Below are 18485 nucleotides of genomic sequence, written 5' to 3'. Positions count from 1 at the left end.
TTGGTTTCCTTGATATTGTGTTGTTTACAAATATTAGTTTCCTGAACTGGTTATTGCGAGTACGGATGAAGAAGTCTTTGTTCAAGCCACCCGCCGTGGAGTTGATATTACTCTTGTACCACTACCTTGAAGGAAAAATGAGAGGCCAACCTCTTCAAGGCATGTTCGACGCCGTTCCCCTTATTCCAGCCTAACTCGCGCACCTACTTCTCAGAGTCGGACAAGCCCCGTTACCCCCTCCCCCTCTAGGGTGACAACCGATAACATCACTGCACGGCTATTGCATGCATGTGAAATAGTGACAAAGAGTTCCTCCGACATATTGCTCGAATCGAGGCGTTGGAAGGATGTTCATAGTCAAATATTATGTCACTACCAACAAATAAAGTACCCGCCATCGACACTACTAACAACAGCCCAGATGCTACTGATGTAGCACCAGTGTTTACTGTGATGTAATTAGGATAGCCATCTAACGAGGCCCGTTTTGGAAGAGGCTTGCGATGAGAAAAAAATCAACAATGCCTCTCCCTCCATCAGCTGATGTTGAAACAATAGTAGCACATGAGGAAATTGGCCCAATAGTAGCTCCACCTGTGGTGGACCAACCCACGGCTAATCAGCCGGATACAAGGGCAGTGCCTGATGAAATTGGCCCAATAGTAGCTCTACCTGTAGTGGACCAACCTCAAGCGGATGTGTCTCCGGTTGATAATGTCGTCATGGCCGCTATTGACAAGATAATTGAATCTCTTGCCAATGAAATCCCTATCTCAGTGGAATTGGTAGACGATAGTGTCGCATTGAAGGAAGAAGACACAATCTCATAACAACACGAAGCAGCAAATACTGGCGGTGAACCATTGCTGGACCAATAGGAAACAACTTGTGCACCAAGCATAGAACACCAACAACCGTCAACAACATCACCCAAAGGACCGTTAGCGGGAGTCGAAGATGTTTTGGCTATTTCTGGTGATGAACACTCTGGTGATAAATCAAAACCAAAAGATGCTACTAACGAAGGCTAGGAAATATCAATGAAGAAATAACGATTACTGACTTGGACAGTACAATCCTTGTCAACAAATAGTTTGACGGTGTGCTTAAGAATTTTCTTCCCAAGAAGAATAGATAGGCCGGATACACACGTCTTGACAAATTCGAGCAGGAGATAATAAGGATCTTTCTGAAAAGATACGCCGGATACGCTGAATAGACTTTTAAGTATGAACTATTTATGTTATAATTTAAATATATGTGTTATGATTTCAGAAGTAGTTTTCGCTTAAATATTTATGATATTATTTAAATATATGTGTTACCATTTAACAAATATTAGTTTCCATCTAAGTTTGTATGTTTTCATTTAAATATATGTAGTTTTCGTTTAAGTATTTATGTTGCCATTTAAATATATGTGTTACCATTTAACATCAGGACTATCGTCTAGAAGAATGATTGTGTTACCACCACACGAGCCAGTATGTTCACTATGCTGGACGGGAAGGAAATGGTCACAGACGATGTCATGGACACATTTGTGTGCATAATTCAGAGGTCGCTGAAGAGAGTACCATATCCATATAAGAAGTGTGCTTCCATGACGCGACCACTAGTGCTATTTATCGTCGTTATGCCAATAATCCTTAATGGCCACTTCCATGTTCTTGTTCTAGATAATGACAAATAAGAGTATAGGCATCATTCTTCATGCGAGAGTAAGGAGTACGATAGAGATGCCATCGACATGGTAAATTATATGCTAAATAGAGCACACGCATCATATTTTCTTAATTAGAATTCTAACTTCAAATTGTATTTGTTCATAGTGGAAACTATTCAAAAATTGTGTCGAGATGGAGTTCGGCAAGATGGCAATGACCTCGTAACCCCTAATTCATGACAGAGATGCTCCAAAACAAAAACAAAGAAGTGTCGATTGCGTTGTATACATGACGATAAAAAGCTACGGCTACCGCACACTGACGTCCCTTATTAAGACTAAAGTATACCGCACGCATACTTATGGAAGGGAGTGCAGCCGGCATTAGTGACAAAGCCGGCACATCAACTTGGGGGAAACCATTAAGCCTGTTTATAATGTACTCTCATGCTAACTTATTCTTTTCCACTAACTTATTTCATTTGTATTGTAAATATCGTAGTCTCCATTTAACATATGAATATTTTTGTTTAAAGATATACAATTGGCACGTAAATATCGTTGTTTCTATTTAAATTTATGTTTAAATATCACTAACCTCGGACGCTTGAGACTCGATCCACATTTGTCTAGGACGGCTATGTTTAATTTTGAATGTAAATGATGCTGTTTCTTTTTAACTATTGATTGTTCTATTTAAGTTTCAATTTTTTTGTTTAAGTGTTCATGTTTAAATATCAATATTTTTGTTTAACTACCTATGTTTCTATTTAAATATCTTCATTTCTTTTTAAATTTGCATTTATATACAGAAACGATTTTCATAAATAATGAGCAAAATGTAACGAATATAAGTTGTCTTCCATGATTAGTTGGCGACAGTTTCATTACAAGATCTACGATTGTATTGGGACTCATGGCAGCAACTACAACGTAACTCGCAGACCTCAAACACTTGCAACTCGATCCTTTTTCAAACACAGTTCACAATTGTTGTCCGTAGGCTTGTCATGGTCAGATTTGGAAAAAATAGCTTCCTGATACGCTAACTTGTAATTGTCAACGGTGAAGTACCCACAAATAAATTGATGAATATTTGTTAAATTATGAAACTTAAAGTTAAACAGAAACTAAAATTTTTAAATGATAAAAATTTAGAGTTAAGCGAAGACCCTAAAATTTCAATAGAAACAAAAACTGTTAAATGATAACAAGAAAAAGTTAAACGAAGATCCTGAAATTTAAACAGAAACAAATTGGTTTACATGATAACAAGCAATATTTAGCATTAAATAAAATCAACATTCAAATACCGTATGGAGTCAACCATTTTCGTCATCGGTAAATACCGAGCTTCTTTGATTCACACATTGAAAGACTCTACGACATTTGAATACATCTCGCCCCAATGTTCATCTCTAAACAATTAATTCGACCAATGCGACATATCTAATTTATGAAGCAACCAGTGATAGGCATTGGGTGATGTAGCATGCAGTTCATTCATCATATCATCAAATTCTTTAGCCGTGGCTACATGTGCAATACGAAAGTATATGGACCATTAATCCTCCTTCAATGCCTTCGTAAGTCTAACATTGGCTTTCATAAAATTGACCTTCAAGTTTCAAAGGTAGTATCCATGTGGGGAAGAAGGGAAGACCTTTGCAGTGACATTCATAAGGCCCTTAGACCTGTTCGACACAAATGTAATAATCTCTTCATAATCTTCGACATCGTATAAAGCATCACCTAATTTGGAAATGAACCACATTCAGTTGGTATCAGTCTCATTGTCGACAATACCGAAGGCCACGTAAAAAAAACCATTGTTTCCATAATTACCTATGGCACCTAATAGAGTACCTTGATATTTTCCAACAGGGTGGGCACCGTAGAGAAACAATAGTAGCCTACAACCCCTCTTGAATCCCTTGATACACGCATGAAAAGAAAAGAATACACGTTTAAAATACTCACTATCTCTTTCAACAATCGCAATGCTGTTAGGGTTTGTCTCAACTACCTTATCCATGTACCAAGGCAATAAATCATAGCTAGAAACCTCGCTGTCGTCTAGGCTCACCCAGGTATAATCTTTACCCAACCAAACTTCCTTGTATGGAATGTTGACACCATGTTCCCGTAACATGTCCTTTTGAATGTTGATGGCCTGTACAAGGACTGGTCCTTAAGCTTCTGAATCACATGTGCGCTTACCCATTTTTTGGACGCTTTCGGGTGTGACACCGAGCCAATTCCAACACAACAAGTGTGTGACGGGTGCATTGCATGTCTTGATTTTGAAAGTATTTTTATTATATTTCTTAAATGTATGAAGGCGCCATTGACAACCAACGTAGTACATTCTACAGTTACTTGGTGTTTTTCATTTTTTATGAATTTGAAGTCAAAATTCTGCTTGATTGCAAAATTTCGAAGTGCGTCTCTGAAATGGCCAGTGGCTAGAAAACGTTGTTCGACATCCAACGACAAAACTTCTAACTGACCTGACGAGGAAGAAAAGCCTGCTAAACCGTCAGGGTTATCTTGAGGTGGAACGGATACACTTGCAGAATCCGAATACCTGCTAAATTCATTTTTGTTTAAAAGGAAACTTGATAAATTGAAGCAGAAATATAACATTTTAAACAGAAACTTGATAAATTTAAATGGAAACATTTCTGTTTAAATGGAAACTGGATAATTTTAAACGGAAACGGGGACAGGACACTGAGAAAAAACATGAGTTTTAAGCATAAACTATAATAATTAAGTGAAAATATATAATTTTAAGCGGAAGTTAGGATAATTAATCAATAATTAATTTTACAACTATGTAAATATAAAGGAGGAGAACTTTACAATGAGAAGAAATCATTGGCATCAGTAGAAGTCTCAACCACGAGATCGATCTGCAGCACATTTGAAGAAGGCGTACACTTGACACATGCGCTGGAAATCTGCCTTGTTTTCATTTAGATAAACTGTTTTATGTGAATCAGGTGTAATAAACTTCACCATGACAAGGAAAATATCGAGACCCCACGCGCTTAAATATCTCCACTAACACTGATTCCTAAGAAGTTAGTGGCGTGAACACTAGCACTAGTTCCTCCCCTTTGTATCTAGCAATAGCACAAAAGCTCTCCATAGTAAACCTACATAAAAATAAAATGTTACTCTTTCTCGCAGGGTGATCAAGGTTATTTCAGGGTGATCAAGGTAAGGATAAGGAAGATTCTTACCTTATTGGGCAACCGACAGAACTCCAACACACCAAATGGGATAAATTGAAAAACTCCAAGAATCCAAGGTGATAGAATTAAAAAAGAAATGTAAAAAAGTTTGGACATGATGTGATTGGCCCCTTTTTTTGATGTCTTTAATTTTTTTTAATTTTCTTATATATAAACAAAAACAAAAACATTTTTTCAATAATTACTTACAAATTGTCATAAAAAAATTATGTTTAAATAACTCCAGACTGTCGGCTTATATTTTCTATAAAATAAATATTTTTTAATCTAATAAATAGAATTAAACCTTTTTACTACTAATGTCATAATTAATAGGAAACAAATATTTAAATGTAATAATATTTTTAAAAATATTTATAATTAATTCTTTGAAATATTCTCAGAACAGATTATATATATATGATCTCACATTATTTGCGAATGTCCTTATATTTTGAAATACATTTTCATTTATATTTTTAATATTATTGTTATTTGGAAATAGTATTTATAATAACTAAGCATTCTCTCCGCCTTCGCATCGGAGTTTGCATAAATAAATAAATGCAATTAAAGTTTTTTCAATTATTAATATCATAAGTAATATAAATAAAAAGTTAAATGTAATAAAAAAAATTTAAATTTGTTTTTTAAACACTCAAGGAGCATATTATAAAAATAATATAATTAAACAATTTATACAATGGAAAATATTGTATACTTTGGATTTCAAATATCATTCCGATATTTATTGCATAAATAAATAAGTACAATTAAAATTTTCTATTATTAATATCATAAGTAATGTAAATAAAAACTTAAATATAATAAAAATTTAAATTTATTTCTTCAAACACATCTGGGAGCAAATTATAAAAATAATATAATTAAACAATTCATACAATAAAAACTGTTAAACTGTTGTATACTTTCAATGTTAATGTCAAAGGTCTTATGGACATTTATTGCATAAATAAATAAGTGCAATTAAAGTTTTTTAATTACTAATATCATAGGTAATATAAATAAAAAATTAAATGTAATTAAAATTTTTTTAAATTTGTTACTTGAAATACTCTTGGAGCAAATTATATATCTATTTTAATAGTATGCATAAATAATTTGAAAAAATAGATTTAAAAAACTTTTAGCAAAACACTAATCACTTGACTTTTCACTATCTGCAAATTCATCCAAATAAAAACATATCAGACTAATGATTGAACAATTAAATTAAAAAAATAACAAACTATGATAAAGTAAATAGTAACATTATTTGACACTTATGTGAAAAACAAACCTATACCAAAAAAGAGAATTGTTATTCATCGTCATTAGAGTATGGACAATATATATTAACACCATCATTTAATTTTTTTTATTTAAAATTTTTTATCTTCTTCTACAATTTTCTATTCATCTTCCCAGAAAATCAATCTCAATCTCAATCATTTAATAAATATGAAACTATTGGTATTTTTTTTTTTAAAAAAAAAAGCCTATGCTGTAATATATAATGTAATACCAAATAAATGTCATTAATTTTTTTTATTCATTTAATTATAAATTTTTTATTAATAACATAATATTTTTCATATTATATGTAATACCAAATAAATGTTGTTTATTCTTTTCTAAATAAATAATTCCAAATAAATTTAGTTAAGATTTTTAATTTCCAAAGAACATTTGTTTACATGAATAGCTCTTATTAAATATTTAATATAAAACTAACTTAATGCCTATGATGAAATCAATTCCATTGAATTTTATATGTTTATAATACAATGTGTTAACTTCTTTAGAAAATAGTTTTAAAATATTCCTTGAAACTCTCTCCAATCATATTATCATCCGTTTTCATTTAAATATTTGATTTAATATAATAATGTTGCCTATTAGTCTCCTATATATATATATATATATATATATATATATATATATTTTGCATTTTTAATATTTAATATAATACCAAATAAATATTGGGAAATATTTTTTAAACCAAAAAATGTTTTAAAAAATAGGAAAGATTTAATATAAAACCAATTTAATGGTCATAATGAAATCAATACCACTTTAAATATGTGAAAAAAATTAAAAATTTTCCTTAAAATCCTCTCCAATCAAATTATCATCCATTTTTTATTAGAACATCCTAATAAATATTTAATGTAAACCAATTTAATGCCCATGATGAAATCAATGTCTATTATGTAATTAAAATTTTCATTTATACATCTACTTTAATTCAAGGTTGTTAGACCCGGACCGGCCCGGCCGGTTCAAACGGAAAAACCGGGAACCGGCCATGTGACTGGTCCGGGCATGTCCTTTGAACCGGGTGTAAGAAAACCGGGTATTAACTCATTGAACCGGCCGGTTTACCCGGAAATCTATAGACCCGGATAACTAATTAAAAAAAAAAAGAAAACAAGGGCAACGAACCATGGTGAGAGAAAATGAGGGCGGTGGCTTAAAGATGGCGGAGAAACAAGAGAGAGTCATGGTGGGTGGAAGTGAGCGCGGAGGCTAGAGGAGATGCAAGAGATGGCCACAGAGGAGATGCGAGGGAGATGGATCGGCGGCCAGAGGAGATGTAACAAATGGCCGCCAGAGAGAAGATGTGAGGGAGATGGAGAGACGGGGAGAGAGAGAGTGCATTTTTTAATTTTATTTTTTATATTTTGTAAGTCCCTAGTCTAAAGATTGATTTGTCTTGGTGACTAGGATATTGGTTTTTTTAAAATATTTTATATTTTAAAAAACCAATATATATATAACTAAAATTTTGAATATTAAATTTATTATATTATAGATATTTTAAAAATAATAGAAAAAAAAATAATTAAAATATTTAACTGATTATGTTTTTTAATTATTAAATTATAAGTTATATTATTTTTTTTTATCATTGTTAATTATCGTAATATTTTTTTAATATTTTTATTATTAACCCGATTCGACCCGGTTGAACCCATCGACCCCTGACCCCTGGATTTAACCGGATCAATGCTCGGGCCGGGTCTGACAACCTTGCTTTTATCATATATATATATATGTATAAATTAATGATTTAGTTATCATGATATATTACTTGTTAATAATTTTTTTTGGGAAAATTACTTTTTAGTCCCTGAAACTTTTTAAAATACCCAATAAATCCTTCTGACATGCACGTGGACCATTCAGTCCTTCCTTTTTGAAATGTGGTCTTGTTGATCCCTCCCGTTAGAATGCACCATGAGAACTTTGTGAAATGCCACCAATTGCCCTTTGTCCTTTGAAGCGGGAAGCATGGGTCCGAGTCTTTTCAGAGGCAAGGTCATACGAAGAATGCATGATGGTTGCCGTACCATCTCTCCCTTGCCTGAGAAGCTTCTCTTTTTCATTCTTCTTCTTCTTCTTCTTCTTCTTCTTCTTCTTGTCTTCTCATTTGTTGTTGTTATTCTCGGGTGATTGATATGAAACCTGGTTTCTTGTTCTTCATTGAGAAGCTACTTCGTCTTGTTCGTTGAGAAGCTTCTTGTTCATTCTTCCTGTTGGAGCAGCTTGATACTGGGTTTTTTTTCCTTCTTTGTTGAGAAGCTTTTCTTCTTCATTCTTCTAGTTGGAGAAGCTTTTCTTCTTCGTCTATTGTTTCCTTACTGTGAAGCATAGTGAAAGTTGTTTGGTGAGAGCAGTGAAGGTGAACATATATATATATATGCTATTTTCATGTTAGATTCCAACTGATTAGATGTTTGAAGGTTATTTGATTTTCTCTTTTGCAGGTCTTTAATGGATTCATTTTGTGGGATCGTAAGGTATAACAATGATGGATTCATTATTTATTTTACTATGTTAACTGGATGGGAATCTGTCTTGGCCGAAATATGTGCACGTTGGTCTCTTGAAGCTCCTCTGGTTAGAGTGAAATATTTAATCCCAGATGCAGTTAGAACAACTTCTTGTATCAACTCTAAAACTGACTTCACGAGAATGTGTGAAGTCCACCATATATTTAAAAAAAATGTAGTTGATATGCTTATTGAGAATATAAATGAAGTCATGGATGAGCCTGAAGGCAGAGGAAGCCCATCAATACTATAGTAATTGTCATTAGTTTATTGTTTTTTGTTTTACTATTTACTATATTCTGCATTAGACTATTTTCCATTGTATTTGTTTATTATTTTTATTACCAGTTTACTATCATGTGTCGAGCATTAAGATGTGCATTCATGTTTACTCATAAATATTACTGTTTATAAATTGTTTTACATGTTTATATGTCGTGGTTCATATTTACAAATTTTACTAATCAATCACTTACGACATCTTACACAGGCAACCATTATCTCAAATCACTTCGTCGAGTCTATGCCCACAATTGTTATCAAGTTCACAAGGGGGGTGCACACTAGTATCGAATGCTCGATGACCCAATGACTCTGAAATAACTACAATCGGTCACCGTTATGAGGATGCGAGGCACTTCAAGGATTCTTTGTCCGACTTTGCCATTAGGTGCAATTTCAATTATAGGTTCATAAAAAACGATAAAGATAGAGTTACTATCGTTTGTGCAGCTGAGGGATGTCAATAGCATATCCATACCTCGCGGGAAGGTAACCTTGCCACTTTCAGAATCAAAACATTGCACGATGTACATTCATGTGGTGGTGGTATTGGTTCAGCATCACACCCGAAAGCTTCCAAAAAAATGGGTTAGCAGGAAAGTAATTCAAAAACTCCACGATCGACCTCTATACAAAGCAGTGGATATACAATGGGATATGCTACGCGACCATGGCTTCGGCTACCATGCAAACAAGCTTGGAGGGGTAAAGAATTAGCTCGAGGGATTCTACATGGATGTGATAACTACGCAAGTAAGGTAACTGAAACCAATCCCGGTAGCATCGTTCTAATTGAGAGAGATGGTGAGCGGTTCAGACGGGGAATTTTTTTGCTTCCATGCTTCCCTAGATGGTTTTAGGAAGGGATGTACGCCCATGTTATTTCTTGACAGTACTCATTTATTGGGGAGATATGGCGGTATTCTATTAGAAGCGACCGGGAAAGATGGTAATGAGGGGCTCTTTCACCCATCATTTGCCATCGTGGACAATGAGACAGATGATAATTGGACATGGTTCATATCGAAATTAGGTGATGCACTTTATGGTGATGACGAATACCATGATATTATTACATTCATTTCAAATCGGTCCAAGGGCCTTGTGAATGCTGTTACCAAGGTGTTCCCATCTGCTCCACATGGTTATTGCTTACGCCATCTTTAGGCCAACTTCCATAAATCAAATAGCCAGTTAGGGAAAGCATTAAAAGATTAGTGCTGGAGGTTGATAGCCAAAGCAGCGTATGCATGTACATCGACAGAATTTGACGCTGCCACAAATGAATTACAACAAATGTCAGCACAACACATAGTTGGCTGCTTCACAAGTCGGATGTATCACATTGGTCCAACTACTTGTTCATAGGTCGACCATGGGGAGAGATGTACTCAAATATTGCCGAGTCATTCAACTCCTGGATTAGGGAAGCATGTCACTTGCCAATATATAACATGGTGGTAACTATCAGGTATGCCCGCGCCCATACGATATATTACATGTCTGGAGGTTATGGCGCAATAACTTCCTATATTTGGTTTCCTCTTTAAGATATTATGTATTGATTTATCATTGGAAACTACATATTAATTATGCGTTTAACGCTTTAGAATCTTGTATTTCGGTTTAATATCTGGCGATTTGGTTTAATATTTAACGTTTTTGTTTACTATATTCTAGATAATGTTAGTATTTATCATTACACGGTTACAACTATTGTTCCTTCATGTGATGTAGGTTCAAGATAATGAACATGATGTGCGATCGACGTGAACATTGCCAGATATGGGACACTTACCTTTGCCCCACGATCCATAAGAAGATTGAGGATGTAATTGAGGAAAGCAGGGCTTTGGTCGTAGGACGTTCAGATGGGGAACATTTTAAAGTCATTGATAACCAAAGCAATTCTGTTAGTCTACGCGATAGGGAATGTTCTTGTTACAGGTGGCAGGTTTATGGTCTCCCGTGTAAGCATGCGTGTGCTGCAATCATGCTGATCGATACAAATGTGCACCGCTTCATTGAAAGATACCACACTGTGAACTTATTTCAAGAGGCTTACTCCAATCAGATTTTCCCTATTCCAGATCATGATAAACCAAGGGATGACAACCGCGTGCTACAACTTCGGCCACCCATTGCAAAGAAAAGGCCACGCGGGCCGAGACGTCGAAGGATTGAGTCACAAGCATTTGGTGTATGAGAATTACGATGCAACCGATGCCAACAGGTAGGTCATAATAGGGCTACTTGTAACGACGTTATCACGGACTGACTGCTTATATGTATTTTGCTTAGGGTATTGACAACCAGTGTATGTCAAAATATGTATTTTTGTTTTCTATAAATGCAATTGCAATGTCATTTTGGGTTTATATAGTTCATTACTTGAAAAATCCATTAAAAATAAAAAAATATACGTAGGTTATAATATTGTAACGCTATCGCATATGCCAAAGTACAGTTTTATATTGTAAACTGAATACCACAAACGTAACCATAAACATAGAAAAGTAATTAGGTATAACAAAATATAAACTAAAACAGCCGTTTGTAAACACAAGTTCCCGATATCCAGTTCCTTAAGAGTTATATAAACTGCACACATATAACAGAACAATAACTGCTAAACGTAGAATGCATATCACTTGTCTTTCTTCTTCTTGTTGTTGTTCCTCCATAAATGTTTCTGTAGATGCTGTTGTCTCAGGTGGTCCGGCTGATTCAATTGTCTCGAGTGGATTCTCATCTGCTTGTGCAATGTTTGGGTCACCTGTGTTATCCTGGACGGTTGCATCCGCGATGGTTTCTTGAATTGTTATCATCCTTGACTAGAGGTTTTCGAAGGATTCCATCAGCCAAAATTCTCACTGCATACTCTACTCGCAACAAATCAATATCACCTAGAGATACACGGAGGTCCTCACCATTCAGTATCTGTTCCATAAATCGCATCGTATATATACTATAATCAAGATTGTCGGGCCTCTGTTGCAGACATTGTTTCACATGTGTGAGTGGGTACGACACAGTGTCTCCAAGACCGAGTGCCAGCTGAATATATTTGTCGAATAACGCCCGCTGAAAGTGTGAACACAATGGCCATGAGTCACATATCATGAAAGGGCATGTAAAGAAGTAAAAGGTTTTGTGGATTTTACCATGTCCCTTGTTGCCTGATCATGCACAGCACTTCTAGTTGATGAGTAGTGCAAGTATTCTTGCTTGTCTTTCTTGAGAACGTGGATGTGGTAGTGCTTGTGCAAAACTATTGGCATAAGTACCACATCAATTGAAGAATAGTCATGCAAAGCGGGGGCCAACATCTTGTGGACGTTCTTGCTTGAGTGTTCGCTTTTAGAGAGAGCAAGGGCCATTGGTCTAGTCATGGTTGCCCTCCGCTTAAATTGTCTTGGATTTTTCTTCAAGAAATCAAGTATCATCAAGACGAAGGTGTCGACGACGTCATTTGGAACCATGTGCTCGTCATCTAGCAAGGTGTACAAATGGTCACGACTTGTGTGCCCTAATTCATTGGCCCAGATATATGTTCTGCTTCAAACAAAAGTTTTAGCAAAAAAACAAAATAACATAACATAGACACACCAATATGGACAAGGAAATGCTAATTGCAAACACATACTTCCAATAGTGAACTACAAAAGAAAAGAACAATATGAATGCAGGTTCGTACACTGTAAAGTTAAATTTATAACCAATAATACGTTATCCATACTTAAACCCCAGTTTGTACACCGTTAAGTTATTTTCTAAACTGGAAACAATTCATGCACATTGAAACCAAAAATAAGTACCAATCAATATGACAAGTTAATAAGTTTTTCAAATTGACTTACTCATCCATTCTGGTGTTAAGGAAGACAGAAAGAATCATCTGTTGTAGTTTGGTCAGCCTTTGAAATCCTGCAGGCCTTTTTTTTGGTGGTACAAAGTTCGTTGGGAGTTGAGGTATGTCACTATCGGAATCAATATGCACAGCTGTTGCTTCTTGCTGGTTAATATCTTGGTTCGATGCTTGCATGTTATCTGACCCAATGTCTACTACATTGGGTTCCCCGATGTTAACTTCAACTTGTGCTTCACGAACTTGTACAGAGTCAACCAATTTGCCAATGTCATCCATTGTTTCCTCACCTACTACAGCCAATTGCAATGGAGGTAATGTGGCTTTCTTTTTTCCTTTTATAGGTGTTGCTGACTTCTTTAGCGTAGCAATAGTTGCCGAATGAGAAGCTGCTGCTGCCCTTGTAGCGCGGGTAAGAGGCTTCTCGTACTTGTTCTCATCCGACGTTTCATCAGAAACAATGTTATGCCGGCCTCACTTTAGTGGGAGTTTTTTCCCATGCTTCTGTGGCACGGGGGATGCTTCCTACTGGAAAAGGTATGGCATCATTCTTCGGGTTTGGTTTCATTATATCCTCATCATTCTCGTCCTTATGCGTTTGAGATGTTCCCTCCAAGACGCTGACCCTTGCTTGCAGTGACCTAATCTCATCCCATAGACCAGCAAACTTATTCTCGTTCGGACTCGATGAGGGGGCGGGGAATGTCTACGACCACCATGTCCGATGGTAGCTGGTATAACATCTCGGTTGTGTCTTTTGGATGATGAAGTCTCCCTTGCTTTATCATGGACTTTTATGTGTCTTTTTTTCACGAATTTTGAAGTTTGGGGGTGGGTAGATGACTCCACCATACTGTCTTGCAAGGCCCTATAGTCAACTTCCCAGAACTAATAACTTCAAATTCAAACTCGCACTCCGGGACCAATGGCTGGAACTGTGTCATAATAATAACCACTCAGTTATATATTTAAAAATATACATAAACTACATGGTTAGGGGATAAATATAAACTAAGATATTTTTAATACAATCAGTTATTTTCGATGTTGAATATGGCTTTCTATTCAGGATTCAGAAAATTTATACTTCAAAGTTCAATAGCACACTAAAATCAGTATTTGTAATTGGAAATGTCATTTTATAAACAGAAACATAAATATTTCACATTAAAGACTATAATGTGAACTTCTATGTTGTTAACCTAAACAATTGACATTAGGAAAGGAACTGAAATGAAAGAAAAAGAGTAAGAAGAAACCACTCACCTCTTTCCCATTGAGTGTCTCTAGCAGGCTCCCTGAGCTGGATTGTTTCTTAAAGCTATTCTCGCCATAACACATGATGCGTGGCAATCTTCCAAATTGTGTTTTCTTTCCTATCCCTGTAACCTCGTAAAACCAAATATTCAACGCAATGACACATCCTCGCAAGTACCCTATTGATGAAGACCTCCCAGAACACCTGTCTCTAACTCGTGCTGCAGCATCAGGCACATCATCCATCAACCACTTATGTGCTGCATGGGCCTAAGCATATTGATGCAATCTGGGTAAGTCATCGACATACTGTGCTAGCCATCCTAGTGCCGAGCATGACATGGTGGGGAACAACATGAATCCCAGGATATACACTAACAACAATTTCACGAAGCTTTCCTCTTTGTTGCCATCTTTCCTGATCACCAATGTAAATAACATCCTCACAAGGAAGTCTCTGGTTCGGTCTACCCCTTTAGGCAGGAACTCCTCCTCAAATTCGCATCGTTCCTTCTTCCTTCTAAAGTCAATAGCCAACCTGCTACACTATAGACCAAGCACGATTACCATATCCTGTGGCCTGAATTAGATGTGACTGTCACCTAGCCTGAATGTATTTGTCCGCTCATCATACACTTGCATTAGCAAATCTAACACAATGCGCTCTTGGACTACAGCCTCCATTTCCAGGAAATGTGCGAATGGTGTACGTCGGATTAACTCCCAATGTTTCCTTGTCATATTCTCCTTTAGCTTTTGTATAGTTCCACGAGTGGTGTTAGGTAACACCTCCCATTCAAGAGATTCACAATTTGGTTGGGCATGTCATTGATTTCTACATAATAAAAAACGAATTCGGTTTACATGAGAAGGCAGCCGTGGTCTTAAATAGGTGTATAGCATGGTAAAGAGGAAAACAATGTCCTTGCGATTTTAAATGAAATTGTGAACTCTAAAGCAAGAAAATAAATATGTAACATATTACATAAACATCATGTGTGCTTCATGCTAGGTTGTCATTCAGGTTTCACAAGTAAATCTTCGTTGTCCCCCATAAATTGCTCAAAGTGATGACAATCGTATTCAGATGAAGAAAACATAGAACATAATCAATAAACAACATATCAACTGCTTACATTGCCATAGAATTTCAAGCTCTTGTCTTTGGGGGTGAATATGTAACTGTAAGCTTGACTAATCCCTAAAACACTACAATTTTGCTCATATGCCCAAATCGAATGCAAGATAAAGATGAAAACCACAATGTCTATTGTGAAATAACAGGGTTTCACCCCATACCTTCAATGTGTGGTGGCTTCTCTCGCGTTCTTCTGGGTTTGCGAAGAAGAACCTCACAAGTTTTTTCACCACAAGGCTAGTGATGTCTCCGGCACCGGCGTTGTATCCTCCGGTAAAACCTAGAACTAAGGAGATGGAGAAGATGATAGAGAAGATGGTTGCAGGATTAACTATGTGTAAGTGTTCTTGGGATGTGAAAGGATGTGATGGGAAAAGTAACTTCCTCTTAAAACTTGAAAAAACCAACATGGGTAAATGAGTAATTTCACAACCCCAATTCTTCTCTCCTGTAAAACATCCAAACCACCAAGGGAAAATGAGTAATTTACAAGGGAAAATGAGTAATTTACAACTCAATTTAACTCCGTTAGTAGTTAGTTGGACTGACAAGTCCATATTCTATAAAGGTGGGGCTTTTTTGGGTTATGACAAAGTCAAGGGACTTAATGGTCATTGAGTAAAGATAGAGGGATGATTTGAGCAATTCCTCATTTTTTTTTTTCATTTTTTTTCCCCACTTTGTTTTGATATTGATACTGATAAGTAGCTGACCCAGCCGCGCCTTCCTTCTCCTACCCTCACTTGGAAACCCTAGCCGCCCCTTTCATGCCTTCGCAGCTTCGCTTCCTTGCCTCCCTCTTCCGCTGTGGCTTGCCCTCTGATGCCCTGCTAAAGTACCCATGAATCATCGCCGTGCATAGCAAAAGAGGGATAAATTTGTTGCTGTGCACGGTTTGTTGCTGTGCACGGCGATGATTCATGAGTACTTCAGCAGGAAGGAATCATAAATTTGGCTCTTGATCTTTTTAAGGAGTTGAGGAGAAGATGGGCTGTGAACCAAACGTTGTTACTTGTATAATACAATGATCTATGGTTTCTTGAAGCTTACTTTTTTCTTGAAGGGTTCCGATTGAAAGCTTCAGCACCCAGATGCTTCTTTTTTGTGCTATAGGTGGACAGTAAGGGACATGGCCACTGTTACTTCAAGAAATCTAACTCGGCACGGGCACTAGCGTAGTCTTCAATTCTTAATGCAGGCTACTCAAACAGCATTGTTTTTAAGCTAGCTTGTAATATAGGATCCTGAAATGATAGAATATTTATTTTACATTTCGTATTATACACTCTAGAACTTGGTGCTTTTTTGCTTTTCGATCACCCTATGAACGGCAACGTGATGATAATTTTGAGTAAATTTCTCTTCTTTGAGGGTGGGTTAGTATCTGTAAAAGCCTGATAATATTTCAAATGTTTTGTTAATTCATTTAGTGTGGATAATGATGACTTTTGAACTGATATCATGGCATCTTTGCATATGCTTGATTCTGGTGATTCAAGGCACCTGCTGAAGAGTTTGAGGAGTTTCTGAGGCATCTTATAGGCAACCATTGCACTGGAGATCGTCATGAGGTATTGAATTATTAGCAGCCTTCTGCATTTCTTGTTCTACTTGATAATATAGTTTGACTTAGAATGGCCATCATAGCTGGAAAAGGCTTCATGGATTAGATGAAATATAATGAGAGTTCTTACATTTGTGATATGTCTATCTTGCTTTACTTGTATATTTGGTACTAAAGAGCTTTAAGTTAAACTTAATAGTATTTTCAGTTTTGCTCTATCGATCATGCTTTACCTCTTTGAATTCTTCTTTCACATATGGCATATAACTTTTATTCCATATTTGGCAATAAAAGTCATTGACCTGCAAAACCAAGTTATATGAGTCGATGTATCCCTTTTCAGAACATGAGTAAACACTAAACGATGATTCATCTTTCATCTAAATTAGTAATTCAATATTCATATTAATTTTTGTGAATTTTGGTTGGTAGCATCTCTAATAATAATCATGGATTTGATGCTGGATTTACTAGTTGGAATAACATTTATGAATCAGAACTGGAACTTGTTTGAATGCGCTTCTCTGCTTTTTGAGGAATAACACAAATTTAAAATTGGAGATTGTGAAATGCTGTTTTTCCAGTTTTTGTGAACCTAAATGAGCTTTTTTTACATCTTCCTAAACATTGGTTTTGTATCCAGCAATAAGTGATTGCTGAGTCCATTACCAAATATTTTTAATGTGTTTATGTATTCACTATACTTAGTGCTGCATTGTCTCCTAATCTAGTTTTAACTTTCTTGCAGATCAAATTTGGTAATGTGGTGATCCTTTCTGCTACTAATGCTTATGAAATGGAAAAACAGTGGAATTGTCTCCTAGTCCAGCTGGCGCCATTCTTCTCAAACCATCTTAGCACTATTCTATCAGACATATATATACCTGCCCTTTTCATTGTTTCTTCTCAAACCATCTTGCTTTACTTGTTTAGAATTCTTTGCTTCAATAGGAGTTTAAACATTATTATTTGAGATGATTGTTTGGCTAGTCACTTATGAATTGTTGAAGTCAATGTACAATTTTTTTCTTCCCTTCTGTATGTTTTATTATTCATAACCACACATTTTCTGACACCCAGCAGTCCTAGTGTATCTGCTTTCTACATTAGTTTACACATTGTCTGACACAGGCTTGTAGCTGCCCAAAAGTAGCATCTTTTTATGTGGCTTTAATGTTATTCAAAGACCAGTGGTATCTTTTTAGCGGTGACCATAATTGGTGCTTTAAATTTTTTATTATGCAGTTGAATAACAGGAGACTTTTCAAAAAAGGCCATTGTGCAATCTCATTAGATTTATATATAAAGAGGCATATTATATTTATGACAGATTTATTATGCTTTGCTATAAACTGAATTTTATGATGCGGAATTTGTGTATTTCTCAAAATTCCTACAATTATTTGTCCCGATAAAATGTTATTATTCAGTACCTTCTTCTTGTGTAACTCTTGTCCGTAGTCTGTTCCAAGGTTGTTCTCCATGACATGTTTTGCTATATAGACTGCTTGTAATTTATAGACAGAATATATCTGAGTTTTGAACCAATATACCGTCGATGTTTTTGATGCTTCATACAATGAATCTATCACCAATTATGACTCTCTATTTTTGGCAGTAAATCAAGCAACTTCT

This window comes from Dioscorea cayenensis, chromosome 10, assembly GCF_009730915.1.
Source record: "Dioscorea cayenensis subsp. rotundata cultivar TDr96_F1 chromosome 10, TDr96_F1_v2_PseudoChromosome.rev07_lg8_w22 25.fasta, whole genome shotgun sequence".
Lineage (NCBI taxonomy): Eukaryota > Viridiplantae > Streptophyta > Magnoliopsida > Dioscoreales > Dioscoreaceae > Dioscorea > Dioscorea cayenensis.
The sequence above is the reverse complement of the archived record's forward strand: the minus strand, read 5'-3'. Positions refer to the sequence as shown.